Raw genomic sequence first — 17,936 nt, 5'->3', positions numbered from 1 at the left:
AGGTATGTTAAGTAACCATTTTTTCCTGTAATAACCTGAAATGGTCTCTTATTTAAATCTGTAAAACAAATATATCACACTTGAAGGTAAATTCTTAGGTAAATATTATCAACATTTGAATTTGAGAGGCGTTTTTACTTATCTTGTTTCACTTTATGTGTAAGCTTAAGTCAGCCTTTGAGATAATGATTCCCCACATTAAAAATGAGAAAAGGCTATTCCCCAAATTAGTAAAATATTTTTTTGGAAGTCTGTGTGCATACCACATTTTTCAGAAAAAAACCCATTCTCATACTGGCCTATAGTTTTAGATATAAACACATATCAATTCATATGCTCATCCAAAGAGGACTGCAACACATTACAAGGTTGGAGTACTTTTGACTGACTCAAATATGAGTTTAGCTACAGATAAATCCCTGATTTAAGGGGTTACAGGATCGTAAAAAAGGGAGTTGCTGTAATCTATGAATTTATTATGTTATATTATTGTTGTACAATTTTGTTTTATTGTCCTGATCATTTATCAAATAAATCATAAGTAAAAGGCTGCTGCATTAGCCCTAGTACCAAAAATTGTTATATTTTTTCCTAGCTCTTTGATATCATTGGCTATTATCACACTGTGGCAGCTCATTCCAAAGATTAATGGATACAATGAAATCAGTGAAAAATATATTTTGGAAATGTATTTTGAAAACAACCAGAGCACATTTTTTCCTTCCTCATAACAAGCAACACAAAGGAGAAGATAAAATATGATTTCTTGTATAAACCACAGGGACACGCCAAGTTTGGTAGTGTGGGTGTATTTACTACTCTTAATGCCAACTTGTTATGGGTATATAAGGAAAGAAGTCTGGATACGGATGTTTAAACAAAACATCAAGGGGGAAAATATAATGTAGCGGTAGTGGGGAATTTATGAAATGACTTTAAAATAATATATTTTAAATTCACATTCTCTACCAAATCTCTATCATAACCAACCAACACTTGACAATACATTTTAATTGGCTAGTCTAAAGTTGCAATGAAAAATCAGAACTAAAATCTCGAATCCTTCAAAGTAAACAACACAAAGGTTAAGGAATGACATCAGCTCTCCTCTTGGTCATATATTTATATATAACTTCCAACTATTCCTCAAAAATATGATATTTGCAATACTTAATAGTTTTGTTTTGATGCAGTCAATTTGGTCAACTAGATGAATATCTCCCTGGGATTCTCTTTCTAACCTAAAAGTTGTTAGTTGTGATCCTGCCTTGAAGTTTGTCTTTGATGTGTTTCAATCTGTTATAAATAAACTCAGATTTGATGTTTCTACAAAGTGTGTAGCTTTGTTCTCACAAACCTACATGTATTTAATAAAGCTACTGGATCAGAGCTGCAGACATCCAGATCATGCAACCCCTAGATGGCAGCAAAGAGATTCAGAAGACTTCACTGCTATATTTTGGTTGTCCAATCGCAGCCCAGATCTGGTTGTTCTCCTTGACAATTGGCTTTATATTGTCATATTAAGTAATGAAATGATTTGTTAGGTTTTTGTTCTGTATGCTTCTGAATCTAGTTGCTGCAGTTTGTAAACCTTTGTTTATAGCTTGTTAAAAAAAGGATAGTTGAAACAAATCATAACTTATTTTATTCTTTTTTTCCTCCTTCCCTGATTTTCATTAGTGGATTTGTCTTATTGAACAATGTATATTATAAAGATTGTTCTAATATAAAATATAAAAAGATACTGAAAGTGCAAAGAATTATGATATTCTGTACACAATTGATTAAGGGATAATTAATCTGAATTATAGCAGCAATAGTGATAGATTTTATTACGACCATTGACCAAAAATATAAAGAAAAAAAGTTCTGATATGAATAAAAATCATACTAAAATTTAATTATAAAACAAAAATGGTCAAAATATGATGGTACAAACACAAAGTAAAACTTAGCTAAATACATAGAAATAAAATAACATTGAATATTGATCAGACAGTAATGACGGTAAATAAAAGATATCTGGGTGGCTGGGATATTTGATTGGATAGGGAGTTATTAATTGCACTTGGCCACCTTTTTAATAAGGGCAATAATTTGGAAAAACTAATATTTTGGGGCTAATGGGCTAATGTTTCACTGCAAGAACAAAGTCTTTGCATGAATGGAATACCCCCCAAATTTCCCCTCTAAAATAGCTTTTGGAAGCTCAGTTTTAAAAGCATTATTTAGCTTAAAAGTCTAGGCCGGTTGGGGAAAAAAAAACAATTAGGTAGTTACGGGTTCTTTGAAGCAGAGGTATTAGTGAGTTTCCCAAATGAATTTCCTTGAGGTGTCAGCTGAAACGCACCCACTTTCAGCATGCATTATTTCTTATTTAAAAATGCAATCTTAACAGCTGGCAACTCAGCTCAGTCTATTATTTGGGCTGTTACCAGCATACCTTGCAAAATTAATAAAATTCTCAGTAAACTGAGAATGAGAAGGCTGGATTTGGTATCATGATAGGGAGAATTCCATATTTTGATACCCTCCCTGTTAAATTGTTAGCTCTTTGCTATAACATTGTAGTTTCAGGAAAAGAAAAATCTATGGACATTTTGCCTTTTCTTATTTCTTTGAGTGACAAGCTTTCTGTCTCCTAAATCTGTATCTCCCAAGGCCATATCAGTGAACTCCAGGTTTTTCCTTGGATAATTTGTACTAAAATATACAAGCTTTACACTGGCTAGAAATGATGCACATTGGTTTAGTGCAATTCTTGTAACTAATTATAGTATTAAAATCATTCTCTCAACCATTCAGAGTTTGCAAAAATGGTATCAATGCTCACTTATAAGTTTTTAATATCATAAAATATTTAGATTGACTAAATTTATACACTGGGCAATTTGATTGGTGTGTGATTTGATTTGCTGTGAATCTAACCTTAATGGGTTTCTGCAGCATGTAAAATCAGCTCTAAAGATATCAGAGATTAAAAAGAGTTTTATTTCTATTGAATTAGTAAGAAATAATATGCCACCCAAACAGAATAGCCTGATTGTGAGATGGGCAGCTATATAAATATGATTTATAAATAAATAAAATAAGTATGCAAAATAAAGATAACCAGGTTTGATTTGGTTTTAAACTGGCTATTATTTATTTTTATCAAATAACTACACACATACAGTGTAAGAAAAAAGATGAAAAACCACAGAAGTATTTTAACATCTTAAAACAGAAAATTAGCAACACTTCTACACCACCATGACTTTCATCTCCTAGGCATTCAGAGGCAATTTGTTGATCATCTGTGATTATCCTCTAACCTGCTGACCTTGTAATATTAAAGCATAATGTGATGCCTTTAGGTTCTGTGCATCAGCCAGTTCTAACCCACCCATACAAAGAAAAGGAAGAACTTCTGTGAAGTTTAGGACAGGACAAAAAAGGATAACTAAATGTAAAAAAAAAATGCTGCCATCTCTCCACTCTTTGTTTTCTAGCTGCCTTTTACAGTTCAGGTGGCAATTTCTGCAGACATTTCTTCTAGAATGTGATAAATCAATACTGTTGGGTTTCATGGAAAGCTCAGCTCCACTAGCCTGGGATTTATAGGACTTTGGTTCACTGCAACTAGTTTCTGTACTTTCTTATTCTTTGGTTCTACGTATACTAATCCAGAGGCTGGCTATCTTTTTCAGGTGCTAGATACCACCATGTGACTGCTCACACTGTGCCAAAACACTGCTTATGAAAGTGGCTGAAATCTTGTAATGTAGCCAAATCTTTTAAGACATTCTGGCTGAAAATCCAGCAAGATTTTTTCATTCTTTCTTGAAATCAGTGATAAGAGCAACCGTCTCATAATATTTGATATTCTCAAGACAGTTGAGCTGTTTATGAAATGTTATATATGTTTATTTAATTTGGAGGACTCACAGTTGGCAATGGGAGATACCATGTAGGGCAGGGGTCTTCAAACTTGGCCCTTTAATGACTTGTGGACTTCAACTCCCAGAATTCCTCAGCCAGTGTGCCTGGCTGAGGAATTCTGGGAGTTGAAGTCCACAAGTCATAAAAGAGCCAAGTTTGAAGACCCCTGATGTAGGGCATATGGGTATCCAATTTTTGGCTTTCGTGGGTCACACTGAGTGAAAAGGATTGTCTTGGACTGCTTATAAAACATGTAATATAGTTAATGTATATAAATATCACTAAAATCACATAATGATATAAAAGTTTACGATATTGTGGAGCCACATTACTAGCTTTCCAGGGCCACATGTTGGACATGCCTGATGTAGAACATAGAGCTAAGGATTTGAATGGTCCCTATTTTATTCCTTTTAATCTTAATTCTTGTTTTAGCTTGGCCTGGTGAGCTTGCTATAGCTTGATTTTGACTTACAGGCTGTATGAGCACAGTCATATACTGATGAGGTCCGTTCTTTTTCCACAGGAGCCAAGGAGATAATTTCACTCCTTTCCTACAAGTAGCCCTTGGAAGTTTTGTCAATGGAGGGCAGTGTAGGTCTATGTCTGAAATGATCTGGTAGTAATAACCCTGTATTTGGAAGGAGCACATGAGAATCACATGAATTTCCTAACATGCAAGGTTGCTTTATCTACTAAGTTACAATTCCTCAGTGGGAGGACACAGATAAATTTGCTAAAAAATTGCAGCAAACATTTCAGCTGAGTTAGTAGATTTCCTACATTTCCCCCCCAAGAGAACATTTTACCAGTCAATCAAAATTTGCCCCCCTTCCCAGTAAACAGCATATTATATGTTGTCCCATTTAAACAGTTGTCTATTGCCTAAGGCACATCTCTGCCTACCCTGTATTTATGTATAAGTTAAACCAACAGACTGCATTGATTTATTTTATTGTGAACCACAGCTGCAGCTTGTTGTCAGGCTTATCTGGGGCAAGAAAAGAAAGCAAACAAAATGTTGCCTTTTTTTTCTCCATCAGAACATGGGAAAGGAAACATAGGTTGTTGTTGTTGTTAGTTGCGAAGTCGTGTCCGACCCATCGCGACCCCATGGACAACATTCCTCAAAGCCTTCCTGTCCTCTACCATCTTCTGGAGTTCATTTAAGGTCATGCCTACTGCTTCAGTGACTCCATCCAGCCACCTCATTCTCTGTCGTCCCCTTCTTCTATTGCCCACAATCTTTGCCAGCATTAGGCTCTTCTCCAGTGAGTTCTTCATTCTCATTAGGTGGCCAAAGTACTTGAGAAACATAGGTAGTCCTTGACTTACAACCACAACTGAGCCCAAACTTTCTGTTGCTAAGCAAGACAGTTATTAAGTGAGCTTTGCCCCATTTTACAACCTTTCTTGCCACAGTTGTTAAGTGAATTGCTGCAGTTGTTAAATTAGTAACATTGGTGTAAAGTGAATCTGGCTTCCCCATTGACTTTGCTTGTCAGAAGATGACAAAAGGTGATCACGTGATCCCAGGAGGCTGCAAGTGTCATAAATAAGTGCCAGTTGCCAAGCTTCTGAATTTTGATGACTTGACCATGTGGGATGCTGCAGCAGTCGTAAATGTGAAAAACAATCATAAGTCACTTTTTTCAGTGCCGTTGTAACTTCGAACAGTCACTATACGAATGGTTGTAAATTACGGAAGACCTGTACTGTGTAGAATGATAATCGAGCCACTGTTTTGTTTCTACAGAGTCCAGAAGGCTATTGTAAATATGGAGGTGAAATAGTCAACTCTCAATCTGCTGTCACCCCACAATATTGGGCTCCATAGAGATGTGTCGTGTGCAGATGTACCCACAAATCATGCAGTTACTGCTATTGCATAGCCATCCATCTCTCACAGTGCACAATTTTTTTAGGAGGCATGATTAGCTACACTAAGGTGATGTTCAGCCAACTCTCAAGCTAGGACTTAATGATTTTGATCTGACATGTGGCAGACCATCATAGGGTTTACTTTTTTTGGAAAAAAGATCCAGTAGTGGTTTGAGCAAACATCTGGAGAAAAGGCAGGCACTTAGTATGAACTTACACTATTATGTTTTATAGTAATTTGATTAAGAAATTAATCAATGTTTATTTATTTAACAAATTTATATGATCTCCCAACTCACATATAGATGAGTCCAAGTGGCTTACAATATTAAAAATCCATAATGTAAAAATCTCAGCCCAGCCCCACTCCTGTGGCAGCAGCAACACAATCAACCACTTGATCAGCTCCATTTCCATTTGTGATTCTCAGACATACTAACAAAACCATATCTTCAGGGCATTTTAGAAAAGCAACAAGATGGGCCAACTGTATCTTGGAGAGAATGATGTTCCATGGGGAAGGGGCCACCACCAAGAAGGCTCTTTTCTGTGAACCTACCGGATGTACATCTTTAATCAATGAGACCCACAACATACCCTGGCTTCCCATCCTGGTGGGCTGGGTGGATGTAATGTGGGGCAATGTTGCCTTTGTTCCTAGACTCATAAATGCCAACATAAGCAAGCTACTACTCCAGTACACACAGATGAATATACCAGAGAAAGTGGGCATTTTCTTTAATTGTCCCAACAAAGTAAAGGAAGATCACCTTCAAGTGAAGCTCCATACATGATGATTTCATGCACTCATTCATGCAGATTTAATGCTAAGCAAACACTGCATTAACTGTAATGAATAAATGAAACAGTGACATTTATTATGGTTCATGAAAACTAACAGAAAGATATTGCGCTTGTCCAACTCTGAAACACTGCTTATTTATTTTCAAAGTGTACAAAGTTCTGAGAACACATGATTTAAAATACCTTGTGCCCCTTCTCTGGGAATTCAAGAGGGGCTCCAAAAATCATCAAAATGAAGGCCACAACCACATGAGCAAGTTTTACCCCTTGACTCTTGACTCCCCTCCTCCCCTCTCTATACTTCTTTAAAAGATTTGTTCAGATGGATAGTTTATCTTTTTTATTTGCTTTTTCTCTCTGGAGAACCTCTTATCCAGAGAATGAAATCTAGTGGAAGAAAATGTTTGGTGACTTTCCATAATATGTTTCCTCATCAGGTGTCTTTGTAGACATGCTGGCTGACATGATTGAACTATTGACAACCATTGCCCGTGTATTTACGGTGTAGTCAAGGTGAAGATTGTAAATGCTTCTAGATGGAACAGCAAACAAATGGAGGGAATTCTTCATTGAAGCCTTTTAAGTGCTTAACACCCTGGCTTAAGAAAAGAAAGAGAATAGTACAAACCTTGAGCAAGATGTGGGAAGGACACATTATTCTTAAAGTGTCAAAAGAAATGCGTAGCTTCAGGGCAGACATATTTCTAAAAAAAGACCTTCTGCATACAAAATGCTTCCAACCTCTGGATTTCTTAGGTGAGCAAAGTCCTTGTTTCTAAGATAAGCCAGTATCAGGAGGAGAGGGTCATTAAAACAAAAGGCATTTTTGTTTAAATTAGTTGGCATTGCAAGTTGTAATTATGTTTATTGTGTTTATCTGTTTCTTTATAAAAGGTTGTCTATCTGGAAGAAATTATATCTTAACAGTTTTTATTGAAGCCTTTAAAAAAAAGAAGTTAAAAACCAATCCAAACTAATATAAAGGGAGAAAAAAGAAAAAAAAGGAAAAAAATCAAAGACAAATCAAAAAGTACAAGAAAAAAAAAAGTTTAAGGAAAATGGAAAATAAATATACAGGTAGTCCTCGATTTACAACAGTTCACTTAGTGACTGTTTGAAGTTACAGTGGGAATGAAAAAAGTGACTTATGACCATTTTTCATATTTATGATTGTTGCAGCATCCCCGTGGTCTTTGTATAGGATATACAGCAGTTATACACAGAATTATATTTTAACAGAATAACAGAGTGGAAGGGAGGTCTTCTAGTCCAGAGGTCCCCAACCTTTTGAGCACCAGGGACCGGTTCCATGGACAGATATTTTTCTGCAGACTGGAGGGGGCGTGGTTTCACGTACTGCCTGCATCCCGCGGATGGAGTTTTGCTTGTTTGCACGGATCGGTTTCTGGCATGCTGCGGACCATTGCTGGTCCACGGACCGGGGGTCCACCCTCCTGTATAAGGCAGGAGACCCTGTACCATTTCAGACAAATGCGATGGAGCACCCATAACGTCTGAAGGCAAGCCATTCCCCCTGTTCATTGTCCTATCTGTCAGGAAATTTCTCCTTAGTTCTAGGCTGAATCTCTCCTTGATCCAATATTTTATTTTAACCTTTCTTTCTGAAATTACAGCATAATATTCTTCTTTCTATAATCTATCCTGTCTAGCTGGAAAAATTATTGAAGAAAGTACAGGGGTGGGAGTGGGTGGAAAATGAAGGTAACATGAAGTTCCTATAAGCTCCACTGGTTCAGAGATAAGAGTGTTGGTGCAAAGTCACAACCTTATCACCATTTATGAAGCTGACGTAGCAAGCAGCTTTTGTCTCCATGCAAGAGAGTGCATTTCAACACAAATTCATTTGACTTAATTACATTTGACTAAAATTTCCTTAGATTTCAGAAAATATTATTGCTCACTTTAAAAGCATTTTAATTTCTCTTATTTTGCATAATACTGTAATTATTATTTTTTGGGGTGTGTGTGCCTTTCAGGCAACTATCTGGACTGGTCCCTGCAGTTTTCTTGGCAAGGATTTTCAGAAGGGACTCATCATTGCCTGCTTCCTAGGGCTGAGAGAGAGGAACCAGCTGGCTTCATGTCTAAGGGAGGTCTAGAATTCACAGTCTCTGGGTTGCTGGTGTGATGCCTTCACCAGTGCACCAAACTGTCTCTCTGGCTATTATTACTTATTTCCTATTTTTAACAGTTTAAGGGCAACAGAGAAAAGATTTAAAAAGATGGAAACAGGTTGGAGCACAGGGCTAAAATAAGTAGGATGAAATTAAAGTGGAAGAAATATATAGGTGTGTATCTAGGTATCTGTATCTGAGGTTTTTAAGAAGAGACTGGACAGCCACTGTCTGAAATGATATAGGGTCTCCTGCTTAAGCAGGGGGTTCAACTAGAAGACCTCCAGCGTCCCTTCCAGCTCTGTTCTGACTTCTGACGTCTGAGTAGGACAATGAAAGGCATACCTATAGGATGAGGGAGATCTAGTTTGGTAGTAGTAGGGTGAAAAGGCTCTGGGTATCCTGGTTAAACACACTTAAATATGTGCCAGCAGTATGATATAGCTGTTAAAAAGGTGAATGAGAAGTAGAGGTAGTCCTCGACTTACAACAGTTCATTTAGTGACCGTTCAAAGTTACAACAGCACTACAAATGTGACTTATGACCATTTTTCACAGTTATGACCGTTGCAGCACCCCTATGATCACATGATCAAAATTCAGATGCTTGGCAACTGGTTCATATTTATGACCATTGCTATGTGCCAAGGCCATGTGATCCCCTTTTGTGACCTTCTGACAAGCAAAGTCAAAGGGGGAAGCCAGATTCACTTAACAACTGGATTACTAACTTATCAACTGCAGTGATTCACTTAACAACTGTGGCAAGAAAGGTCGTAAAATGGGACAAAACTCACTTAACAAATGTCTCACTTAACAACATAAATTTTAGGCTCATTTGTGCTCATAAATCGAGGGCTACCTGTATTAACAGGAGCATAGAATCAAGAGACATAATTTTTCTGCTCTACTCACTCCCCATCAGACACCATTTGAAATGTTATGACCAGTTCTGGGCACCACAATTAAAAAAATGTAGGAATAATTTGGAGCCAAATCAAAGGGGAGGTACTAAGAAGCTAAAGAGTCTGGAAAATAAGTTCTCTCAGGGAACTCTTAAGGAAGGGATTTGGCTATGTTTAGCCTACAAAAGTGATAGCTTAAGGAAATATGATATTATCACATGCAACTCATCCACATAACTGTTTTCCTTCCTTCCTGAAGCCAGGAGAAGATAATATTGGCATTAATCACATAATTATTCTTAATGTGCCTCTGACTCTATGGTTTCCCTGTGTGACATTAGAAAGGCAGTGATTGGTAGTTTTCCCAAGCTGAAATTGGAATGTTATCAGCTACAAATCACCATACAGAACATGTGCAGGGATAGTAGTAAGGGCTGAGCAATCATTTTTTTTTACCATTTTTTTTACTGTTGACCTATCAACCTGATGATCAGTGGATGGCAGCAAAGAGTTAGCCCAGATTTGTGCAGCCTGATAAAGAAAAAGAATTTTGAGATGGAGATACACTAATCAGTTATGGGAGATTCTAAGATCTATATAATTTTTTCCAAAATGATTATTGTATTTCAATATTTTGACTAGTAGCAGCAGAGTCAGAGTGCATTATGAAGGGCATATTACTTTTATAAATTCTTAATTTTTAAAAATCTCTGAATTCCTTTTTAAAAAAATCTTTTTTCAATTTTCAAATTTTAATCTTTTTTCACCTCTTAAATATCATTTTTAATTTTAAATTCTTTTTTCAATTTTTAAATCTTTTTTAATTTTCATTTTTTTTCAATAAAAAAAAACAAAAAAACCCAGTTTATTTATTTTAACTCTTCAGAATTTTTAAAATTCGTAAGAGAATTTTCTTAAGAGAAAAAAAAATCACGGAAAAGAGACAGACACTTCATAACAGGGAAGATAGTGGTCAATTTTTAAAAACAAAGAAAAAAGGCCAAGAACTCTTGTAAACTATTGTAAACTGACACTTTACAATAGGGAAAATATTTAATTTTTAGAAATTTTTAATTTTTTAACAAACAAAAAAGTCATGTAAATAGAGACTTACACTATAGTGACTTGCAAAGTGTGTCCTATGTTTCACTTATGCCCACAGAAGACCCAAACTATGTATGTATCAAATATAAACTACCGTACATGAATTATAAGAAAAAGTAAAGGGTCTAGAAGGAACTCTAGCCACTCTGAAATTCAATGAACTAAGTGAGAAATCCCAACCTAAGCAAGAAAACTACACCAAAATAAAACACAATAGGGAGCAAAGAGCTTCTAAAAAAATGACCCCACATATGAACATAAAGGGAAAAAAAACAATATACCCAAATTGAACATAATAAGGAACAAACAGCTTCCATAAAAAATGCTACCCATGTGTTTTAAGAACAAGACTGATGGAAACATGTCACTCTTATAAGAAAACAACAATCAAGAGCAAAGCCTCTACTATCTATCCTAGCCCACTCCAATGAAGCCCCTCTCAAACTGAACAATCGCTTTCATAGCCTCCCCCTAAAAGAAAATATGTAGCCATCCACAAAAAAGCATTTATCAATAGTTTCTAAAAAGTAGACACAATCCAGCATTCCTACGACAGGAAGAAAAGTATCCCAGTCTTCCCTAAGGAAAAAAAAAAGATGAATATTGGTGATAGGAGATTCAATTCTATGAGGAATAGAAACTATAGTCTGCAGACCAGGCAATCAATCTAAGGAGGTACATTGTCTCCATGGAGCAAAAATCAAAGATGTAACAGTACCATACTAAAATAATCAATCCCACGTATTACTACCCCTTTCTTCTTCTACACGTGGGGACCAATGACACAACAATGAATCTGAAAACAATAACAAGAGTTTACGAAAAGCTAGGGAAGAAAATTAAAGAATTAGGTGCACAAGTGGTATTTTCATCTATACTTCCAACAAAAGGCCAACATCCAATGAGGGAGTAAAGGCTTCAAAACTGGCTTAAAACTGTTGTTATCAATAGAATTTTGGCTTCTTAAATCATGGTCTGCATTACCTACATGAAAGACTACTGCCAAGAGATGGACTGCACCTCACAAGAACTGAAAAGAATATATTTGGAAAACAAGAGGGTCTTCTTATCAAAAGGGCTTTAAACTAAAATTGAGGGGGGGAAGGGGGCAATCCTCACGACCTTTAGAACCTAATTCTGAGCAAAAACCACTAGATAACCAAACACGTAAGGGGGTAGGGAGTAAAGAAGAAATAAAAAAAAAACCCCATCATGAAATAGAGAGTGATGGAAAGGATAGAAATCCCAGTTACAAAGTAGGAGATATAAGAAACGTACCCCAAACCCATAAAGGACTCAAATGCCTATACACTAACGTTCAAAGTTTAGGGAACAAACAGGGTGAACTTAAACTATTAGTACACGAAGGCAGACATGATACCATTGCCATTACTGAAACTGGTGGAATGAAACTCATGACTGGAATGTACTGATGGAAGGATACAAACTATTCAAAAGAAACAAACCTAACAAAAGAGGAGGTGATCATAAAAATCCAGTCCAAAATAATACCACTAAAAAAGAAAAACAAGACGTCCTAGAGTCCTGAAGGAGCTGGCAGATGTCATCTCAGAACCATTGTACCATATCTGTAAAAACCCCTGGAGTACCAGGGAACTATCAGAGGATTGGAAAAGAGCTGATGTGGTCTCCACCTATCTGAAATGGTATAAGAAGGTTGGACTAGAAGACATCCAAGGTCCCTTCCAGCTCTATTCTGATTGATTTTTTGTCTTTCTTGGCTCCCTTCTGTTGGTTGCATAGATTTGTGCAACTAGTTTGCAGCCACTGAAAAGTGTTGGTGAAGAGCTGGAGATTGAAAAACCACTTTATTGATTCTTGTGTGAAATGACAGAATACATGTAGTTCTGATAATTCAAAAGGGTAGGAGAGGGAAAAGATCTGACTCTATGATGAAGGTTATATTTTACAATGTAATGCATGTTTAAGAAGAACATTCTATTAGGAAAGGAAGTGAGGAAATGGGTTTGGCAGGAAGAACAACTGCTGGCAAAGGGAATGCCACAGAAGCATAAGAATCATCTCCTTACAGATCTTAAACCAAGAAAAGGCCAGTCAGTTCAGGACCTTGCACTGTTGAGATGGATTAACCCATTAAAGAAAAAACAAAAATGAAGTGCTCAAGACAGAACTGCAGAACTGCTCAGCCAGGTGTGATGACTTCCATGGATGCTTCCCCAGTTATCTCTCAAAAATTCAGCTGGGAGAAAAAAATAACCAGTTTCAGGCATGTCTGGAGGGGAATTGTTCAATGGTTCCAAATAGGCATCTGAGAGGGATTTGGCTCAAGCACAGCAGCAGGACAGGCCTGAGGCTTCAGGTGGAGAAAGCATGCAGCTGGAGCCAGTCAGTGATGAGCAAGAGGAATTGCCTGCTGCACCTGACTGAAGAATACATAGGTCAGAGAAAAGGCAGGAACAGAGAAGGTCAGCCAGATTATGAGGAGAAAGCCTTGCCCTTCTTGATGGGCTGCACCAGAAGCTGGCTATTTAGCACAGCAGAGAGAGGGAAGTGATGCTGGGAACAATGTGTTCATTTCCTACCTGTGTGTTTGCTGATCATTGTGATTCTTGCCTTGCTTTGATTGACACAGTGCCTTGACTTGGATCGTGCTTTGTGAACTCTGAACTTTTCTTGCCAAGTGAACCTTCTTGTATTGTGGATTTAATTTTGCCTGGTGGGTTTATCTTGATTGGGAAACTTTCAAGGGCCTTGTGGACTCATTGGTCATTTCTCTGTGGACTAGCATTGGTCTGCTTGGAGCTGGACTTAATTGAGACAGTTCTGAGTTTTTGGTGAAGGGAGTTGTGGGGAAATATTAATAAACCCACTAAACCACAGTTACATGCATTATGTGTGAGCGGGACAGCACACCAGGGAATGGATGGAAGGGGCAGTTCCACAGCAAACTGTCAACATGCCACAGACTGTCTAACCTTCCAACTCCCCTTATTTTAGGGAAGGAGATCCCTGCCCCTGACCACTTCCCCTCAAGTGTCTTCCTCCTCCTTGAATCTCATATTGCCTGGATGGGAAATACTACTTCCATGGCAGAAAATCCTCAAAGAACTTTAAGTTGTCTCAACCAGGTGGAGGATCTATTATGTGGACATGCCCTTGATAAATGGTGAGTGGGGCATCTTCATGTTGCAGTAAGCAGACTGTGTGTAGATCAGACATATAAGAGAGAGCTCTGCTTTGCTGGAAGTTTTTAAATTGAGTCTGGACAGTCCTGTGACACAGATGCTATCTATGCTGTGCAAGAGCTTAGACTAGATGACATTAAAGGTGAATTCCAAGTCTATGAACCCACCATTCTTTTAATATGTGGCAATGTAGATAAGAGAATATCTTTGCAGGTGTTTTAATTTTATCTAAAGACTAGATGGAATCTTGGGCTACAAAGCTGGGCGCAAAATTTTTGGGAATCTTTATTTCCCCAATTGCCCGGTGGATGCTCTGAAAGGGCGTATGGCTTTACTCATGTCATACTATATCATTTGGCATCATCAAAATAGCATGGACAGAACAAGGCCAGATACAAGAAATGTGGACATGTGGGGAAAGTATTGCTTACTTTTCATTCAATATTACAATATTTCCTTCTCCTAGGTTATTTATATATTAAGTATTCATTAATTAATTAAATCAATGAATATGGCTGCCCATCTTGCAGATTTGACTCTGGATGTCTAACAACAACAAGAAAAAAAACAATGACAAAAACAATAAAAGCTGTGACAGTTGTTGAGACCAAATATTCAAAAGGCACAACATACTGCGGCCATCTAACCTCCCAACTCCCAGCCCTGGAGTGCATCCAAGTCTTCAACCCTTTTCAGAAGGTCAGCACTGTCAGGGCCAATCTAATTCTAGAGGGCAGGAGCTGCAACAGAAATACATGCCAATATGGTCACACTGATAGCTCAAGTTGAATGGAAAAACTTTAAGTAATAAACATTGTTCTTAAATAAGAATGTCTGATTAACCCCTTTCTAAACCAACCCACGCAAGAGTGCTTTAGGTGTTAAAGTGCTTATTTCCTGTGTCAGCTGATTCCACTAATCCTATTGGCAATGGAGTTTGACCAATACGTTGGTTCATTTTCTTCTGCTGAAGATAACAGAAGGACCTTATCTTTCTTACACCAGAAAGGAATATTGCTCCCATGTCCAGGGAAGAACTTTAGCTACTAGTGACCAAAAAATAATAATATTTGAACATGGATTTTATTTTACTAACCTGAAAAGGAAACAGCACATAATGAACATAGCTAGGACATTTCCAAGGAAGTGGTTGATTATGTCAAGTTACCTATTAAATGATTATCTGCTTCATAGTTACAAAAACAGTTTTTGCCTTTTGTTCTGTGTATGCAAATAGGAATATGTTCAGTTGTTCTGGAGGTGGGTGGGTAATTATACTTGGTAGAGAAAGGTGATACTGTGTGTACATAAGCTACAACTGGCTGAAATTTTCAAAAATATTTCAATGATATGTTCATGTACAAAATTTGTGTGAAATAGTGAGGACATCCTACTAATTATAATTTGTGTAAGCATATTGTAAGACATACTGGAAATGTATATGAGTTTTTATACCTGTGTAGGCAACCCTGCTTTAACATTTGAGAGTTGGTAATGAGTAAGGAAAATACATTCTAAGATTTGGGATGATGATACAGGAGTACCTCACCTCTTACAGATTTTTAATGTTTGAACACATGTTTTGAAGTGTTATTATGATTATGTTAGTTGATGTATCCCACCTGAGTTATGTATACTTATTTAGAAATAGTAACATTTGGTTATTTAAGAGAATTATGCATGTATTAAGAATATAAAATCAGCAAAGCATGGGTTATTGCTGTCTTGCTTGAAAATAATGATTATTTGCAATAGTGGCGAATATCTATAGCTCTGGTGTAGGATGAGGATGAAGGTTCATTCTCTGAGCTTGTGTGTTGGTTTCTGAACATTTTGTTACCAGGCTAAGTAACATCTTCAGCGGCGTTTAGAATGATTATTTTCTGAGAATTTAGAATGATTATTTTGTGAGTAAAGCTAGCAAATATGAAAAATTTGCTACCTGGCCTGAAGGCAGATGCCTTTAATTCCAAATTCATGGAAATTATTTTCAATTGCTAAGTACACACTATAGTGTATGTGGACTAAAAATAGGAATATTGGATCAATTATTTATTTGTTGGTTTCTTACTATAGCTTTTTAGTCATTTTTAGCATGCTTTTCACTAAAAGTATAAAATTGGAAAATTACCGTATCCTACTTTGGACACTTAATGTGAAAAGACCTAGTTTTCTGGCGAAAGCTCTAATGCTAAGAAAGGTGGAAAGGAGGAGGAGAGGGCAGCCAGCCAAAAGGTTACAGTATCAATAGGTGCAAGAAGACCTGAAGGACTATGTTAGAGTGATATCATCATGGACAAAATCTATGTATGTGGTTGCTAAGAATCAACACCAACTTGATACCACATAATCAATGTATTTGGAAAAGGCTATTTAGGCAACTGAATTCAACATTGCTCAGATAGGTTTGTGTGTGTGTGTGTGTGTGTGTGTGTGTGTGTGTATGTATAGAAAACACTTGTTATTTTCTAATTACTATGTCCATAACAGTTTTATTGGCATCATTACAGAGGGGTTTTTCATTACCTTTCTTTGTTTTTTGGCTTTTTGACTCTAGTCTTGCCAACAACTCTAGAATTTCCAGATAGTTTCTCACTTAGTAACCAGTGCAGGAATCCAAATTAAATGTTCTCTAAGAGATGGCTATCAGGCTTTCACCTGAACACATCCAGTGAAGATGAATGTACCACTTTTCCCTCTGCAGTTGGTTCCTCTACTGACCTGCTCTCTTTTGGCTAGGAAAAGCATTTTTTGCCTAATATTCAGTGATAGCTTTTCTGACAATCAATTCAATGTGACATCCTTTCTAAAAGTATTATGATTACCACTCTTGATCTTATCTTCGCAAGGCTAAATTTTCCCAGCCCTTCAAACTCTCTTCAGAAGACCGTTCTCTAGGCATTTTTGCTTTCTCTAAATGTATACCAGTTTGTCTGAAGGGGGTGTTCAGAACTGCGCGTACATTTGAGAAGTGATCAATGCAGAGCAAAGTGAAACTATTACTTTCTGTGATTTGATGTATTGTAGTCTAAAATTGCATTTTTTATTTTTTCTTTCTTTCTTTTTTTAGCAGAGAAATCATATTACTGACTCATGCATTTTGTAATCAATACAGCTCCAAGATATTTTTTCAAGAGAACTATACCCAAGCTGGGAGAACTTTGTCTCTGTTAAAATTCATTCTATTATTTTCAACCCAATTCTCTAACTTGTCAAAGTCATTCTGAATTTTATTTCAGTTTTCTACGGTATTAACTATATCATGTAATTTTGGGTTATTTGCAAGTTTTATAAGCATTGTCATCCATATCCAAGATATCAATAAAGATATTAAAAAATAAAGGGTCTAGGATTTAACTCTGCTACATCCCACTCAGTATCTATTTATTTAAAACTTTTACTTAGCTTCCCATCTTATGTCGAACTCTAGGCAGCTCCAAATCAACAATGCTAGGAGGGTAGAAGCCTGCCAAACAACAAAAGGAAGGGAGTTCCACAGGTCAGGGACTGTTACAGATCCTTAGATCCCATAAGATGGCAATGTTTAAGGGAAGGGACTAGGAGTCTCTAATACTGTGGGTCTAAGTATGGCCTTTTGAGAAGGGGAGGGGTGTACCACTGCCTCCTTCAGGGCACTCCATCCACAAAGAGGCAATAATCACCACTTGGACTCAGAATAACAGAGTTGGAAGGGACCTTGGAGGTCTTCTAGTCCAACCACATAACACCTCCATGGAGGATTTAACTGCTGTTTCAATGAGGAACCATTATCCCCAACAGTGTGCAATAAAACCATATAAGATATATGATCACAGCAGTTAAAACTAAATAGCAGGGCCATAATGACACCACTAACAAAAGTACATTAAAAACAAAGAGCATATGATCAAACCAAAGCCAGGAAAACAGGCAGGTTTTTAGCTTATGCTGAAAGCCAACTAAACCCTACAATTTAGAAACACATTTTAAGGACAACCTCCTGAGGATTATATCACAACATATCTTTGCAAGTGATT

The sequence above is a fragment of the Protobothrops mucrosquamatus genome, unplaced genomic scaffold (genome assembly GCF_001527695.2).
Source record: "Protobothrops mucrosquamatus isolate PMUCROS unplaced genomic scaffold, P.Mucros_1.0 scaffold_253, whole genome shotgun sequence".
NCBI lineage: Eukaryota > Metazoa > Chordata > Lepidosauria > Squamata > Viperidae > Protobothrops > Protobothrops mucrosquamatus.
Note: the sequence above shows the minus strand (reverse complement) of the source record.